Source organism: Erinaceus europaeus, chromosome 1, assembly GCF_950295315.1.
Source record: "Erinaceus europaeus chromosome 1, mEriEur2.1, whole genome shotgun sequence".
Classification (NCBI taxonomy): Eukaryota; Metazoa; Chordata; class Mammalia; order Eulipotyphla; family Erinaceidae; genus Erinaceus; species Erinaceus europaeus.
Genome location: NC_080162.1, coordinates 97,989,787 through 98,007,144, shown reverse-complemented (window position 1 = coordinate 98,007,144; position 17,358 = coordinate 97,989,787). Strand labels below are relative to the sequence as shown.

The following is a 17,358-nucleotide window of genomic DNA, read 5'->3' as shown; positions in this document are numbered from 1 at the left end:
TTACATGGCTCATGCATTTTTTTTCAAAGAGCTAGCAGATAAATAATTTTAAAACATAATTATGGCTATGCAATGCTTATATTAAAAACATATTCCTTATATAGCCGAATTAAATAAATTATATTCAAAAAAACAATGGCAACCAAACTATCTCTAGGGCTAAGTGAGGATATGGTGCTAATGGGGGTAGGGGCACAGAAGTCATGTGGAAGGTGTGATGATTCACACACACTGTGTGTTTAATTATACCCCTGAACCTGTATGATTTTGTAAAACACTTCTAAATCACCAACAAACATTTAAAAATTAAAGTTAAAATACTTACTGCCTGTTAATCTCAAATTCAGATTTAAAGTGTCAGGTTTTTATTTGCCAAACCTAACTGGACTTAAAAAGTGGTGGAGTAATCAAACTCATTTCTTCACTTTGTAGCACAATATAAAGTCAAATGAAGGAAAGTGACTTGACTAAATCTAAACCAAAGACCAAGTAAATTGGGTTTGCTTTGCAATAAGAAAACACACTTGGGAGCTGGGTGGTAGCACAGCGGGTTAAGCTCACGTGGCGCCAAGCGCAAGTACTGGCATAAGGATCCTGGTTCGAGCCCCCAGCTCCACATCTGCCGAGGAGTCGCTTCACAGGTGGTGAAGCAGGTCTCCTCTCTCCTTTTCTCTCTGTATCTAACAACAATGACATCAATAACAACAACAATAATAACTCCAACAGTAAAACAAGGGCAACAAAAGGGAATAAATAAAAAAAGGAAAAACACACTCCACTAGATTGCCTTGAATTCCATTCATAACCTCATCAACATCCAAATCTAGTTCACTTCATAGTGGATAAACTATAAAAGGGTATGGATTTCCTCTTTTGATATCAAACTTCCAGTTCCAGTAAATTTCTTACTAAGTCTAGTCTCCAAAAGCAAAAACTTTGAAAGCATGCCTTTCTCTGAAGTTAGAAAAAAAAACAACACTATGTGTTTGCCTATAAACCATAGCCTCATATTCTGTTTATATGTTTACTCACTATATTAAAAAAAAAAAAAAACAGGACTTCCTTTTCTTCTAAACCCAGTTGGCTCATATGAGAAAATTCTCTTTGTTCCAGGGTTTCAAGACTTGTAATACATACACATTATTACACTAATCTAGCAACTGAATTCATATACTCTCCCAACTTTCTTATTCTTGGTGGAAATGCGGTAAGCCCATTAAGTTAGAATTCAAGTCTTGCAAGAAAACCTTCACTTCCATTCTGTGCCTGATTAACCAAAACAGAAATGACCAGCAATAAATACATTTGCTTTCTGATAACTGAAAATGAGATGTAAGAAAATAATAATTGTCAGTGAGCATACAGATGAAATTGCATTAAAGGAGGAATAACAGAAACATACATGGATTCCTTTCCCTCTAATATCAGAATAACAAACACAGGTGCTAGAGAGGAATCTTGATCTGTAGAACACATTTCTCGCATGTCTGAATGCTAGGTTCGATCCTTTGCACTACTTTTTTTTTTAATATTTATTTATTTATAAACAGGAAACACTGACAAAACCATAGGATAAGAGGGGTACAACTTCACACAATTCCCACCACCAGAACTCCATATCTCATCCCCTCCCCTGATAGCTTTCCTATTCTTTAACCCTCTGAGAGTATGGACCCAAGGTCATTGTGGGATGCAGAAGGTGGAAGGTCTGACTCCTGTAATTGCTTCCTCTCTGAACATGTGCGTTGACAGGTAGATCCATATTCCCAGCCTGCCTCTCCCTTTCCCTAGTGGGGCGAGGTTCTGGGGAATTGGAGCTCCAGGATACATTGGTGGGGTTGCCTGTCCAGGGAAGTCTGGTTGGCATATGATAGCATCTGGAACCTGGTGGCTGAAAAAAGAGTAAACATACAAAGCCAAACAAACTGTTGATTAATCATGAACCTAAAGGCTGAAATAGTGCAGATAAAGAGTGTGGGGGGGTGTCTCTGTTCTGTAGATAGCTAGATAATAGGCATATTTTAGTTATATTCCAAAGGGCCTGTGGCTATATTAGTTTTTTTTTTTTTCCTGAGCCTGAAATCTGATGTGCAGGTGGATTCTAGTTGTCTGGGGAAGTGATGTCATGGGTCGAAAAAGGACCAGAAACCTGGATCAGGGAAGAGAGTAGCTCACAAATATGGAAAAGGTATATAAATATTGTTGACTGTAAACCCCATCAATCTGATGTGATCTGGGGCCCCATATTCAGCTTTGGGGCCTATGTGACCTCTGCATCCCTGTAGATCTGAGCTCACATTTTCTGTGGTCATCAGTAGGAACATTCCAAGCTGCCCCAATATCAGGACCCATTTTCCTCAGGAGTAGCACAGAGTATGGTGTCCAGCCTCCCTTCAGAGGATGGCACATTCTCTACCATTGTTGATCCAAGTTGAGGGCAAGGTCCTATGGGGGCCCACAAAGGGGCCTGTTTTGTTATTCCTCATAGAGATGACCAGTAACAATGGAGAGAGGGATTTATTTGAGGTCTAGGCCCATCATTCCTGTTTGGGAATCTCAGGATTCTCTGAATAGGGCCCAACTGATGGGGTGGCCTGATAGTGACTAAAGAGCCATCATTAAAGTATGCCAGTCTCTTGCCCTTATTCAGCTTTTGCAGTCCTTGCTTTCATAAGGATAGCTTGGGAGTGAGTGAGGGAAGTATAATAGGAAATAGGTGAGGAGTGTATCTAAGTCTAAGTAGAGACTATTTCATTATGAACTTCATACTGTTTCACTGTAGACTATTGTGAACTTTTGCTTTCAGGTATATATTTTGCCCTAATTTATGGATACATGTGAACATATGCTCTATCTCACGGGACCTGGTCTATGTCTAAATTTTGGGACTTTGTTAGGAAGTGAATCACCTGGAATAGAATTAGAGAATCCGGAAAGGAAAGGTCTCTGCACTACTTATGATAGAGCACTGTTGTGGTCTTTAATCTCTCTTCCCCTCTCTCAAAATAAATCTTTTAAAAAGTAATATATATCCTGGGCTGGCAGGGGGCTACTGGGATACACAACTGTGACGGTGGGTGAGGTGTGCAACTGTAGCCCAGTAATCTTACACTCTCATAAACCATTATTAAGTCACTAATAAAAATAAATAAATAACAAATACAGAAATGCTCAACTTTGTAACAGCAACCTCTCTATTCAACCTGCAATCTTTGAGGGAAGGAGAGAGGAAACACTGAGGCAAAATGCTTAGTTATTATCCTTTTTACACACCAGGTTTCCAAGTAAGATTTTGTTGAAAGAAAGACGATTCTATTGCATTTCAACGCCGGAACGAAAAAGAAAACAAAAACAAAAAACAACCAGTAACATAAAACTTCATAACTTTCTCTTATGAAAACTTCACCTAGGCGAACAAGAATCCAAATCGTGTCCGACGCATGATTTAAAAACCATACAGTAAAAATACAATACACACAAATGATCTACCTACGCTTGTCTGCAGATATCCCTCGAGATCACTGAAGTCCTCATAGATCACCATGTCCAGACTTTCATTTTACAGAGTGGAAACTCAGGCCAAGGCGAGCGCTGGCTTGCCCTAGATCTCATTGCCCGACAGGGGCAGGACTTGTATGGACTCCACGCAGGCAGCTCTGGGCCCTTGGCGCCGGCTGGAAGCTGCAGCCCCGGCACAGGCCGGCCTTGGAGGCCGCCTTGAGCCCGGGGACTGCAAGGCCCACAAGCGAGGGAAGCAGACTCTTTTCAGCCGCCTCTGCGGCCCAGGGCAGCTCAGACCACGACCTCAGAGGCTGGCCCCGCCTGGCCCACCTGTCGCAGCCTGCAGTCACACCCCCTGCCAGACTGGGGCTCCGTCTGTCCGGCAGCTGACAGCAGCCCCAGCGCACTGCGTGGACTACGCCCGCCTGGAGGCCGCAGTAGTTACCTCAGGTGGGCGCTGAGCTCGCAGCCGGGCCGCCCCGGCCTACCTGCAGCATGCCGAAGACGCAGCAGGTCCCCAGCTCAGCAAGGCAGGGCCTGCTTACAATCCCAGGCAGGGGGACGGCTCCAGGCTCGTCACGTGATGCGCTCGTCACGTGTTCACGCTGGGGCTGGACTGGAGCATTGCACAGCGGAGGAGACAATTCCCCAGGTTCCTTCTCGCTGCCATCAGATCGCACTTAGACAACGAAAAGGGAAGGACTCCAATCTGCCTTCGTCCTCTGATGACCCCCTGGACTTGATGGCACTTACTATTCGTGTTTCAGAAGGAGAAAGAAATTCGATCAGGCGTTACGATGTTGGAGAAAAAAAATGGGAAGTATTTCCAAACGTAAAGCTAGCAGGTGGAGAGGGGGAAGCGGGGGATACATTAGAATGGTTTTGCTTCCCATAGCAAACATCTTTTGTGCCTTGAAGTGAATGAATGACTGTGCACAAAGTTTACATCCCACCCTATCTTTAACAAAAAAAAAAAAAAAGTGAGGATAGTTCATGGTACTTCCAATTTTTTAAAAATTGTATCAACGATAGTTGTGGGGATTCGCCATTATGAGACACAAAGAACTCAATATATTTTTACTAGCATTCAGTTTTTGCCCACGCAACCAACTGTACTAATTATAACTATTTCTTTGTTTTCAATGACTGTTTCTAACAAGTCTAGTTTTCCTGTATCAAACTTTGCAGACGTGAAGCTTCAGTTATTGTCAAATTCCCCGATAGTACTCATTGTAAACTGCATAAAAGGCTAAAAGCTTCTCTCGTTAATTTATGAATTCATTAGTGAATTGTGATCTTTAACTGCAGATATTCCAGAATTTTTCTACTGCCCAACAGTGAGATATTGGATAATCAATACAATTGCTATCTCCATGCAACTGATCACCTTACATATTTGACTGTCTAAAAACAAATTGACAGTTTCAAAACAGTGAACTCAAAATAGTTTCTTCTGGGGGTCGGGCGGTAGCGCAGCGTGTTAAGCTCAAGTGGCACGAAGCGCAAGGACTGGCCTAAGGAGACCGGTTTGAGCCCCCGGCTCCCCACCTGCAGGGAAATCTCGTCACAGGCGGTGAAGCAGGTCTGCAGGTCTTTGTCTTTCTCTCCCCCTCTGTGTCTTCCCCTCCTCTCTCCATTTTTCTCTGTCCTATCCAACAGCGAACGACATTAACAATAACAATAATAACCACAAGGCTACAACAACAAGGGCAACAAAAGGGGGGAAATGGCCTCCAGGATCAGTGGATTCATGGTGCAGGCACTGAGCCCCAGCAATAACCCTGGAGGCAAAAAAAAAAAAAAGTTTCTTCTTCAATACAGAAAGGTCTCTCATACTTTCCATTTCTATAACATCTACAGTGTAATATTACAGAATATTACAAAATACAGTAATGAATTTTCTGCATAGTCATCTTTTTTTTTTTTTTACTATGGATAGTAGATTACGAGGTCGGTTTCCCACAATTTGGATAAAATATTCTGCTGCTTCTGGAAGAAGATATTTCATTAATTCAAAAAGAGTAAATCTTATCTGTATGCCTTATGCCAAGACAATTCTGGAGACACTTTAAACTGCCTGTATTGACAGGTGCCCACAATGTGGCACTGCTGGTAAAGCACCACATATGTTCACATCTAATTATTTTTTGTTTGTAGCATCAAAGGCAGAAGAAAAAAAAGGTAGAACTCCAATGGTGGGTCTCCCTTTCCTCCGATAGCTGTCTCTCTCTCTTTCTCTTGCTCTCTCTTTCCCTCTCTCCCTCCTCTCTTTCTCTCTCCCCCTCCCTTCCCTCTCTCTCTCTCGTGTTTGAAAATATGGAAAATTGGATGCTTGAGAAACAACCTGTTACACAAACACATGTGCCAGAGTAATGCTCTTATTCCCTCCCCTTCTCATTTTATTTATTTTTATTTAATTTTTTATTTATAGAAAGGAAACATTGACTAAACCATAGGATAAGAGGGGTACAACTTCACACAGTTCCCACCACCAGAACTCTGTATCCCATCCCCTCCCCCAATAGCTTTCCTATTCTTTAACCCTCTGGGAGTATGGACCCAAGGTCACTATGGGATGCAGAAGGCGGAAGGTCCAGTTTCTATAATTGCTTCCTCTATGAACATGACAGGGCGTTGACAGGTAGATCCATCCTCCCAGCCTGTCTTTCTCTTTACCTAGTGGGGAAGGGCTCTAGAAGAGGAGCTCCAGGACATCTTGGTGGGGTTGTCTGTTGTCTGTCCAGGGAAGTCTGGTTGGCATCATGATAGCATCTGGAACCTGGTGCTTGAAAAGAGAATTAACATACAAAGCCAAACAAATTGTTGAACAGTCATAGACCTAAAGGCTGGAATAATACAGATGAAACTTGGGGGGGGGGGTCATCCATTTTGTAGATATCTAGTAGGCATATTTTAGTTATATTCCAAAGGGCCTGTGGCGGATCTAAGTTATTGTCTGGGGAGATGATGTCATGGCTGGCAGAAGGACCAGAAAGCTGGATCAGGGAAGAGAGTAGCTCCCAAATATGGGAAAGGGGTATAAATATTGTTGACTGTTACCATTATGGTTATTGCAGAAAATCCACCACTTCTGGCAGCCATTTTTCTGTTGTTGTTGTTGTTTTTTCCCTTTTGATAGGACAGAAAGAAATTGAGAGTGGAGGGGAGACAAAGAGGGGAAAGAAAGACACAGAACTGCTTCACATCTCGTGAAGTATCCCCCCTACAGGTTGGGAGAGGGGGCTCAAACATGGGTCCTTGTGCATGGTGATATTTAAGTTTAAATAGTGCACCACCACCCACCCACCCCTTCTAATAATGTTAACTATTTGTGGTCTTTGTCAAGAGTAGTAGCATATGAAATCAAAGTCTTGGGAGGAAGGAAACTAAGAATTTGTTTATGGACGCTAGGCCTTGTGGGCAAGAAAATCAGGTCTAAGTCATATATACCCAGTCAGTTAAGATTGACTCTCCATCAAAGGGTAATTATATTTAACCACTTTTAGTCCAGTTAGAATTGATCTAGGCCTGGGATTTTTGCCACCTGGATCAGAGTGGAGTATAAACTGTTAATAAGGAACATGCAAAACTTGGAAGAAGTCTTTGCACATAGAATAAAGACTTTCAGTAAGGGAACAGCTCACAGCTAACAAAGGCTCACTCCAAGGGGCATACTGGTATTATGGAGGTAGTTCACGCCAAATCATGTTTATGTTGATGAAGTGGCATACTCTATTACCTTTCATATACTATAAGCTACATAGGGAAACTTGTCTTCCTTTCATGAATTTTTGTGGGCAAGAAAATCAGGTCTAAGTCATATACCCAGTCAGTTAAGGTTGACTCTCCATCAAAGGGTAAGTATATTTAACCACTTTCAGTCCAGTTAGAATTGATCTGCAATCAACAATGTGCATAATATCCATGATAGAGGATACTGACAATGTTGAGGACCCTGTAGTGACATTTATTCTAACATGATGAGTATGAATCAATGATGAATATAAGAAATAGTGAGGGGCATGCAGAAGTAAAACAATACTAAGGTGTTGCAAAGCTGTGCTATGATGAAACAAGCTTTGAATGTTTCCTAATTCTAAGTCCAAGTGCCCTTCCTGTGTATCAGTACCTATATAATATGATTTCACTATATATGCTTATACTTTCTTGATCTGGCCTTCCAAAGCAATGCTAATGACAATTCAGCTTTGTATAGTATTTGGTAGACTTCAAAATAGATATCGTAGGATTTGCAAATTATTCAATAATTAGATATGAAAAAACAAGATAGTAGGGTAAATTCAGGCATTTTTGGTCCTGAATAAACAAATTAATACAGTTATAAGTTGCTTAAGGAAGTATATTTACAGATTGCATGAAAACAAGAATGGTATTATACAAAACTAAAAAGCTTCTACACATCAAAGGTTAAATTATCTGTCTTAACGGCTTACCATATGAAACATACCAGAGGACTGAGTGGCAGCTTACCCAGTCGGATGCACATATACCCGTGTAGGGGACCATGGGTGCAATTCCTTGAAGCTCCATGAATGGTGTAGCAGTACTTCAGATGTCTCCCCTCTAGTTCTCTCCCCACTTTGTCAAAAAAAAAAAAAGCTGAATAGTGGAGTGATTCCAGTGCCACATCTCAATGATAACCCTGGTGGAAAAAACACATACTAGCTAATTAATTACTGTCTATTTTCTAGACACAAGTTACAACACTGATAAAATTTTAAAACACTTGAGTATTTGAAATTCCCATGTTTGAATGGCTAAAGTGGACTATACTTGAAAAGTATTTCAATTGACTTTAAGTTAATTTTTTTGCAGACTTTTAGTGTTAAAACTAGCTCTTTTCAGTTATATAAAACTATGGTGTAGAGAATGATACCTTTTATTTTTATAAGCCATTGTTAATAACAAATAAATGGCTTTAAAATGTCATTTTAGTTGTGCTAAAATACCCAACATAATTTCTTAACTAGTGTTTAACCAGACTTAACAAGGCATTTTGCCAATTATTGGGATTGCAAAGGTAGATCTGAGGCCTCTAAATTATCATATCTCATTAACATTTTCTTCTGCGAATTTTGGTTCAGACTCCCAGAGGGATAAAAAATAGGGAGTCTGGGGTCTGGGAAGTGGTGCAGTGGATAAAGCATTGAACTCTCAAGCATGAGGTCCTGAGTTCAATCCCTGGCAGCAGATGTACCAAAGTGATGTCTGGTTCTTTCTCTCCACCTGTCATTCTCATAAATAAATAAATAAACTCTTAAAAAAAAAGAATAGAGAATCTCCCAATGGAGGGGATAGGATATGGACCTCTGATGGTGGGAATTATGTGGAATTGTACCCCCTTTTTCCTACAATCTTGTTATTAAATCACTAATAAAAAAGATTTCTTTTGCAGCACTAGGGTCTTGAACTTGCAAGTTTATACTGCTCCAGAAAAGATTTTAGATGAAGACAAGGAAAAGATATACCAAACTACTGCCAACCATCTATGACACTTTCTCTGGTACCTGCATGGTAAAATGGATTAAACCTGGGGCTATGAACATAGTGAGTCCTGAGGCCTGTGGATTTCATATGAAATCTCCCTACCTAGTGTAGGAATATAAATCATAAATAAAAACAATAGTGAAAAGTCACTTTTTTCCCTCCAGGGTTACCATTTGGGCACTATGCTATACTATGCATCCACTGCTCCTGGTGGCATTTTTTTTCCATTTTATAGGATAGGACAGAGAGAAATTGAGAGAGAGGAGGGGGAGATAGAAAGGGAGAGAGAGTAGGAACATTCCAAGCTGCCCCAATATCAGGACCCATCTTCCTCAGGTGTAGAATAGAGTATGTTGTTCAGCCTCCTTTTGGAGGATGGAACATTCTCTACCGTTGTTGATCCAAGTTGAGGGCAAGGTCATATGGGACCCCACAAAGGGGTCTGTTTGTTATTCCTGATAGAGATGACCAGTAACAATGGAGAGAGGGATTTATTTGATGTCTAGGCCCATCATTCCTGTTTGGGAATCTCAGGACTCCCCAAATAGGGCTCCAGCTGATGGGGTGGCCTGATAGTGACTAAAGAGCCATCATTAAAGTATGCCGGTCTCTTGCCCTTATTCAGCTTTTGCAGTCCTTGCTTTCATAAGGATAGCTTGGAGGGAGTGAGGAAAGTGTAATAGGAAGTAGGTGAGGAGTGTATCTAAGTCTAAGTAGACATTATTTATGAACTTTATACTGATTCACTGTAGACTATTGTGTACTTTTGCTCTCAGGTATATATTTTGCCCTAATTTATGGATATATGTGAACATATGCTCTATCTTACAGGACCTAGTCTATATCTAGATTGTGGGACTTCATTAGGAAGTGAACCAACTGGAATGGAATTAGAGAATCCTATGAAAGTAAAGGCCGAAGGGTTGACATTCCACACCTGATGTCTCTGGACACAGTCTGAAGTGAAGCATGCTGAGGTGGTACTTGTTGCGTTGATTAGTCTGGGATCAGCAGATGCAATATCATTTGGTATGAACTGAGAGAAGCATGCAGGAAAATGAGCCCCACCCTAGAGGTTCCATGGCTGGAGGAAATACTGGCTTTATGGAGGAAGCGGGAGGTTCCTGCTGTCTTAGGGTTTAAGAAGGCAATAGATAGTTATGTGGTAATTGAGTTAACTTTGAAAGATCCCTTTGTTAGGACTTGCTATATTATACACAACATCACCATAATTTATATCCTTTGACATTATCTGTATATAGCTGTGCCACCGGTTGCTTTTGTTCTCCCTGGCCTAAGCTTTTAAGAGAGTTATCATATCGAAGACTCAGCCTATGGTCTGTGCATTAAAAGGTATGAGATATTCAATCAATTTTTCCCTTCTCATATTAATTAAATAGTGATTTCTATGACTAAAAATTAATAGGATTTTACATAAACACCATTCCCAGCACCAAAAGACTGTCCCATCCCATCATCCCCCCTCTCCCCCTTGAAGTCGAACATCCACCCTTACCCTCAAACCAGGGCTTTTACGTTGGTGCCCTACTCCGAATTCAGTCAAATACTGCTTTGAGTTTCCCTTTCTGTTCCTATTCATGACCACAGAAAGTGAGCTCAGATCTACAGGATGCAGAAGTCACACAGGCTTCTAAGCTGAATATGGGCCCCAGATCACATCAAATTGATGGAGTTTACAGTCAACAATATTTATACCTTTCCCATATTTGGGAGCTACTCTCTTCCCTGATCCAGCTTTCTGGTCCTTTTTCCACCCATGATATCATCTCCCCAGTCAATAACTTGGATCCACCTGCATATCAGATTTCAGGCTCAGGAAAAAAAAACAAAACACTAGTATAGCCACAGACCTTTTGGAATATAACTAAAATATGCCTACTAGCTATCTACAAATGGAGACTCCCCAACTCTTCATCTGCACTATTTCAGCCTTTAGGTTCATGATTAGTAAACAATTTGTTTGCCTTTATATGTTAACTCTTTTTTCAGCCACCAGGTTTCAGATACTAGCATGATGCCAACCAGACTTCCCTGGACAGGCAACCCCACCAATGTATCCTGGAGCTCCAATTTCCCAGAACCCCGCCCCACTAGGGAAAGGGAGAGGCAGGGTGGGAGTATGGATCTACCTGTCAATGCCCATGTTCAGAGAGGAAGCAATTACAGGAGTCAGACCTTTCACCTTCTGCATCCCACAATGACCTTGGGTCCATACTCTCAGAGGGTTAAAGAATAGGAAAGCTATCAGGGGAGGGGATGAGATATGGAGTTCTGGTGGTGGGAATTGTGTGAAGTTGTACCCCTCTTATCCTATGGTTTTGTCAGTGTTTCCTTTTTATAAATAAAACTAAATTTAAAAAAGGGAGAGAAACACCTCCAGACCTGCTTCACAACTTGTGAAGTTTCCTTCTGCAGGTGGGGAGTGGGTGCTCTAACCCAGATCATTTCACGTGTCCTTGTGCTTAGTACTATCTGTGCTTAACCAAGTGCACCAATGCCAGGCCCCAAAAGTGACCATTCTCTATGACTCAGACTCAATATTTAATACCCCATTAGGAAAAGGTAGAGACAGGTTGGGGTATGTATGGATCCAGCTTTCAACATTCATGTCCAGCAAAGAAGCAATTAGAGAAGTCAGGCCTCCCACCTTCTGCACCCCATAGAGATCTTTGGTCCATACTCCCAGAGCAATAAAGAATAGGGAAGCCTCCAATGGAGCAGATAGGACATGACACTCTGGTGGTGGAAATTATATGAAAATTGTACCCCTCCTATCCCACAATCTTGTTGATCAAATTTGAGTCACTAATAATAATAAAAAGTTGAAAAATAAAACACAAAGCACAACTTAGACTGGGTTTTCTGTACTGCACCAAAGTAAAAGACTCTTGAAGGCAAGGTGAGGAGGGTTCAGGTCCTGGAACATGATGGCAGAGGACCTAGTGGGGGTTAAAATGTTATGTAGAAAACTGAGAAATTTTACACATGTACAAACTACCATATTTTAGTGTTGACTTTAAACCATTAATCCCCTAAATAAAGAAAAAAGACCTCATTTTTGAAAATAATTTGTGGTAAAACTTTAAAGAAGATGTGTTATAAAGACTCAGGAAATAGATAATCAAGTGTCAGGTTTACATACAGGAGACTGATTTTTTTCATGTGGGATCATCTGTTTTAATGAAACTCACTATATATTTATACACGAAAAGAAGAAAATGAAAACAAAAAATAGATATTACAGCTTAGTCCTCCCTCTGGGTTGGAGGGAGGACTGATTTCTTACTGCATATATTAAACAGTGGTGTCAAGATGGGAGGTGCATGTGTGTGTGTGTGTTATCTATATGAAACTATCTTGCATGAAATACATATTTTCATTTATTTATTAGAAGCAGAGGGAAATTGAGAGGGGAGGGATAGAGAGGGAGAGAGACAGACACCTGCAGCTTTGCTTCACTACTTATGAAACTTTCCCCCTGCAGGTGGGGACCAGGGGCTTGAACCTGGATCCTTGCACAGTGATGGGCACACTTAACCAGGTGCACCACGGCCTGGCTCCTGAAATACATGGTTTTCTAAAAGATTATTATTATGAGAAAAACCATCTGGTAGTCGTCCTTCACAGTTTTATTTAATGAGTACAATCACCTCCAGTTCCATTGATTTTTGTCCCAAATGATATAATGTCATTCTTTCCTACTGCAGAGTAGTTGTGTATGTGTATATATGTCTGTGTGTATTCCATGACTTCTTTATCTAGTGCAAAATATGAACTTGCAAAAAAAATAATAAGGTAGCCAGATTTTCCTTGTACAATATAAGAGCTAGGGGAGAAGACTGGGGAGGGTGACTTATATGTGTGGATATTAAATTTTATTCCTGAAATCTGATAATACTATAAAACAATGATTAATCACAAAAATAACAGAAAAGATATTTTTAAAGTTTTTATTAGTGCTTTATTATTGATTTACAAAATTATGATAACATGGGTATAATTCAGCACCATTCCCACCACCAAAATTTTATGTCATCATTCCCTCCACTGGAAACTACAGCAGTTCTCCCAAGGTTACAGATATAAGTTGACTATTATTTCTATAGCTATCTAACTCTTGTTGTATATATTTGACAGTTTTTTCTATGGTCCTGCCTCTATTCCTTTCTTTTATTTTTTAAAATTTATTTTTAAAATAATAGAAAATATTGACAAAACCATATAATAAGAGAGGTGAAATTACACACTTTTCCCACCACCAGAGTTTCATATCCCATCCCCTCCATTGGAAGCTTTCCTATTCTTGATCTCTCTGGGAGCATGGACCCAGGGTCATTATGGGGTGCAGAAGGTGGGAGGTCTGGTTTCTGTAATCGCTTCTCTGATGGACATGAAGATTGACAGGTTGAGCCATACTCCCAGCCTGTCCCCATCTTTCCCTACTGGGGCAGGGTTATAGAGAGGTGGGATTCCAGGGTACATTGGCGAGGTCATCTGTCCAGGAGAGTCGGGTTGACCTCATGGTAGCATCTACAACTTTGTGTTTGGAACGTGTATCCCTTTGCTTCCTCCTTTCTTGTGGGACTTGGCTCAGTAGTTCTTGTAAGGCGGGGTTGATTGTGGCAAATTGCTTTAGTTCTTGAGTCAAGCGTTGGACAGGGTGGGTGAAGATATCCGCGTATATTGGCAGGTCCGGTCGAGCGTAGACGTGGGAAATGACCTTAGATGATGCCGCATCCCGACGAATATCTGGCGGGGCGATGTTGCTAAAAACTGGCAGCCATGGAACCGGGGTGGAACGGATGGTTCCAGAAATTATCCTCATGGAGGAATATAATTTGGAATTGACCAAGTGGACATGGGGGCTACGGAACCATACTGGGGCACAGTATTCTGCAGTGGAATAGCATAATGCCAGAGATGATGATCGTAGTGTGGAAGCGCTCGCGCCCCATGAGGAGCTGGCCAGTCTTGCAATGATGTTATTCCTCGAACCCTTTGCTGCAGTTTTTATGAGATGTTTGTGAAATGACAGAGTGCGATCGAGAGTAACGCCAAGATAGACTGGCTGGGCTTCATGCCGGATTCTCGTATCGTCAAGCTGCACATTAAGCTCACGCGAGGTCGAGGCATGGTGTAGATGGAAAACAGATACCGTTTTTGCAGTGCTAGGAATTAGTCGCCATTTTTTACAGTAATCAGATATCAGAGACATGTCTTTCGTGAGTGTTTCCTCAAGGATGTCGAACTTTGATGCCCGAACTGCCCCTGCGGCTACAGATAGACTATGACCCACATAGTCAACGACTGCCACCTCTCCAGATTCAAAGAAGGTCTCGAAACTTTACATCAGGCTCAACCTGACGCTGTTGACTGGCTACGGAAGAAGGGCAAACGCTAGAAGAAGAAGTTCTTGAGTATTTGAGAAAACCTTTATTTCTCTCTCATATTTGAGGGATAATTTTGCAGAATACAATATTCATGGCCAGAATTCCCTCTCCTTTAGAATTTTGAATATGTCATTCTACTCTCTTCTTGCCTCTAGAGTCTCTGCCTTTGTATGTAAATTATTTCCTTTCCCTAGCAGCCAGCACATTTCCCCCTTGTTGCTGACTTTTGGTAGTTTTACAATAATGTGGCTTGGTGTTGGTCTTTTTGTATTTATAAATCTGGGTGATCATTCTGCCTCTTGAATGAGAATGTTCTGATGGTTTTCTAAGTGAGGGAAGTTCTCAGCTAAAATTGCTCTGAAAATGGACTCTGGGCCTTTGGCCTTGTCCTCCTCAGATATACTTATCACTCTTATATTTGATCTTTTGATGGAGTCTGCAATTTCACAGAAAGATGCTTCAGTCTTTCTGAATCATTCCTTTCCCTCATCTTTTGATCTGAATTGAGTGAGCTGGCCTTATCTTCTGTATTGGCCATTATTTCTTCTGAATGTGTGGATCTACTTCCTAAGCCTTCTACCTGGGCATAAATTGCAGTTAGAGTGTCTGTTATTCCTGGAGTTCTGACTGAAGTTCTCCTTTCAAGATTTGAAGATTCTTAGTGATCTCTGATATGTTTCTCTCTTATGTATTTTAATTCCATATTAACACGTTCTTTTAATTATTGCTTAAATTCTTGGAGAGTCCTCATAATGATCTCTGTCCAGTCTGTCTCTGAGTCTCTCTAATCTGTAATTCCTTGGATTTCCTGTTTCATTTCTGTCTGGCTGACACAGCATGGTTAGTTCTGTTTCTCTGCTTGCACATTTTTTGTGCTTGTTATTGATGACCAGCAGGTGGTGCTATTGTGATCTCTAGGTTTCCCATTTGTATGATCTGCTGGCAGGTGGGATGGGGTGGGGTTGGTTGCTTTGGGCCGTCTTGTGGTCACAAATGCCTTTATGTTGCGTTCTTGCCTTAAATTAAGTTAAAACCCCTGAGTTAAACACAGTTTTTTAAAAAATATTTATTCCCTTTTGTTGCCCTTGTTTTATTGTTGTAGTTATTATTGATGTCAGTTGTTGGATAGGACAGAGAGAAATGGAGAGAGGAGGGGAAGACAGGGGGAGAGAAAGAAAAGACACCTGCAGACCTGCTTCACCATGTATGAAGCAACCCTCCTGCAGATGGGCAGCCAGGGGTTCAAACTTGTATCCTTACGCTGGTCCTTGTGCTTTGTGCCACCTGCGTTAAACCCGCTGCACTACTGCCCACTCCCCACACTGAGAGGTTTTAAGCCCGTCTCTTTTCTTCTGGCACTAGGAACAATGTTACTTGCTTGCTGTGCTGACAGTGAAATCACCAAAATGGTGCAGGCTCAGCGCCCATGCCGCCCAGAGCTGATTTGACTTTGCTGTTCTTCAACCTGCATCTATGACCCTTTGCACTCAAACTGTACACAAGCACCCACCTGAGGCTGCAGAACATTCAGCTGTAGATTATGACTTCAATTGGGTCTCTTGTACTTATCTGTTGTTTTGGGAAGAGAGGTGATCTGGTCCCAGCTATTCCATGGCCACGCCTCCCGAAGTCACGTAGTTTCTTTTTTTAAAGCCCATTAAACCAATTATCAAGAAGGTTATAAACATTCATTTTTATTGATAACAGATAAACTTTAGCCTATTTTCACCAGTATATATATATATATGTATATATATATATATATATATATATATATATATAATAGAGTTCTTATATTTTAAATGTCTAAAGAATCTGTTGCCTTTATAGGGAAGGAAAACTGAACTATTTCAACATAGATGGGAATGCTGTTTGTATTTCATATAGTTAACCCCCTCCTTTAAAGTATCCTTTATCTCTAATTGTGTCATCTCACTAGTTTCTCACTTTCTGCTTTGTAGGAGGTACAGATCCCCCACCCTGGATAGAGGCCTATCACTTCTACATTGAGTCTTGAGGAGGTAGACCCCAAGGCCGACCTGGCCTAAAGGTGTGTCCCTCCACGACTCTGTAGGCTGAGATGGCACTGAGCTCAGGGGCAAGGGAGCTGCCTCCTTACACAATATACCCTAAAGGTTCCTGTTTCTTGTGTGTGAGTGATACGTGACCTCCCTTTATAAGGCCATAACTTGAGTCCTTATAGGCTGGTAACTTGCCTTTGAGCCCGAGCTGGATATGAGAAGCAGGTGTAACCTAAGAGCATGAATGAGGGCACCTGGGGGTAATAAACATGGTGTGAGTGTCACGCACTTTCCTCATTGGGTCCCATGTTCCTATCGGATGGTGATCAATATACCTAACCTTGTGTATGAACAATAAATGAGCTGTCTCTCTGAAGCACTCCCGGAGGTTCGTCCTTTCCTCCATGGCTCAGCTCATCCTCACCTCCAGTTCTTGGTTCCCCGTGTTGCTGCCACCTCTCTGCTGGCCAGAGGATGCCCAGCAACACTGCTCTTGTAAATGTATCTCACTCTTGAAGGTATCATTCATCCTTCAACTTTCTATAGTTACTTATAGGAATTAAGAGGTAGGGTATCAACTAACCCAGTTCATTCAAACTTGAGTAGAGAAAAATGAGCCTTTTGGTCATCCAACAGCTTCCATATGGGTTAGATGAAAGTCAAAGTCTACTTGGGTTGCTTGCCAGCTGGTTATTTACCAAGGTTTAGCAGCAACCTTAATTAAGTTTCCATGAAGCAACTGGCCTTCTTAAGGTTTGAGTGGTATATATCTTAGATAAGAACCTTTATCTCTAAAAAAGAATAAATTTGTACTGATGGTCATTTTTCCAATTAGAACACACTATGGATATATTTAAGTGGCATTATTTTTAGACACTTAGAAAAATATTGTAAATAATAAAAAAGCAAACTCATAA

The 17,358-nt window shown here is 41.1% G+C and overlaps 1 protein-coding gene across 9 annotated transcripts in view; it reads right to left on the bottom strand.

The window, feature by feature from the left end:
- MARCHF8 (membrane associated ring-CH-type finger 8) overlaps positions 1–4,091 on the bottom strand; it is a 138,256-nt gene extending 134,165 nt beyond the window's left edge. The window contains exon 1 of one of the 9 annotated variants that reach the window (XM_060191693.1): positions 3,947–4,091. The gene's annotated coding sequence lies outside the window, so the exon portion shown is untranslated. Of the gene's footprint in view, positions 1–3,489 lie in introns of all 9 variants that reach the window. The other 8 variants (XM_060191710.1, XM_060191738.1, XM_060191700.1 and 5 more) reach the window with 8 other exon arrangements.
- Positions 4,092–17,358: the final 13,267 nt, after the last annotated feature.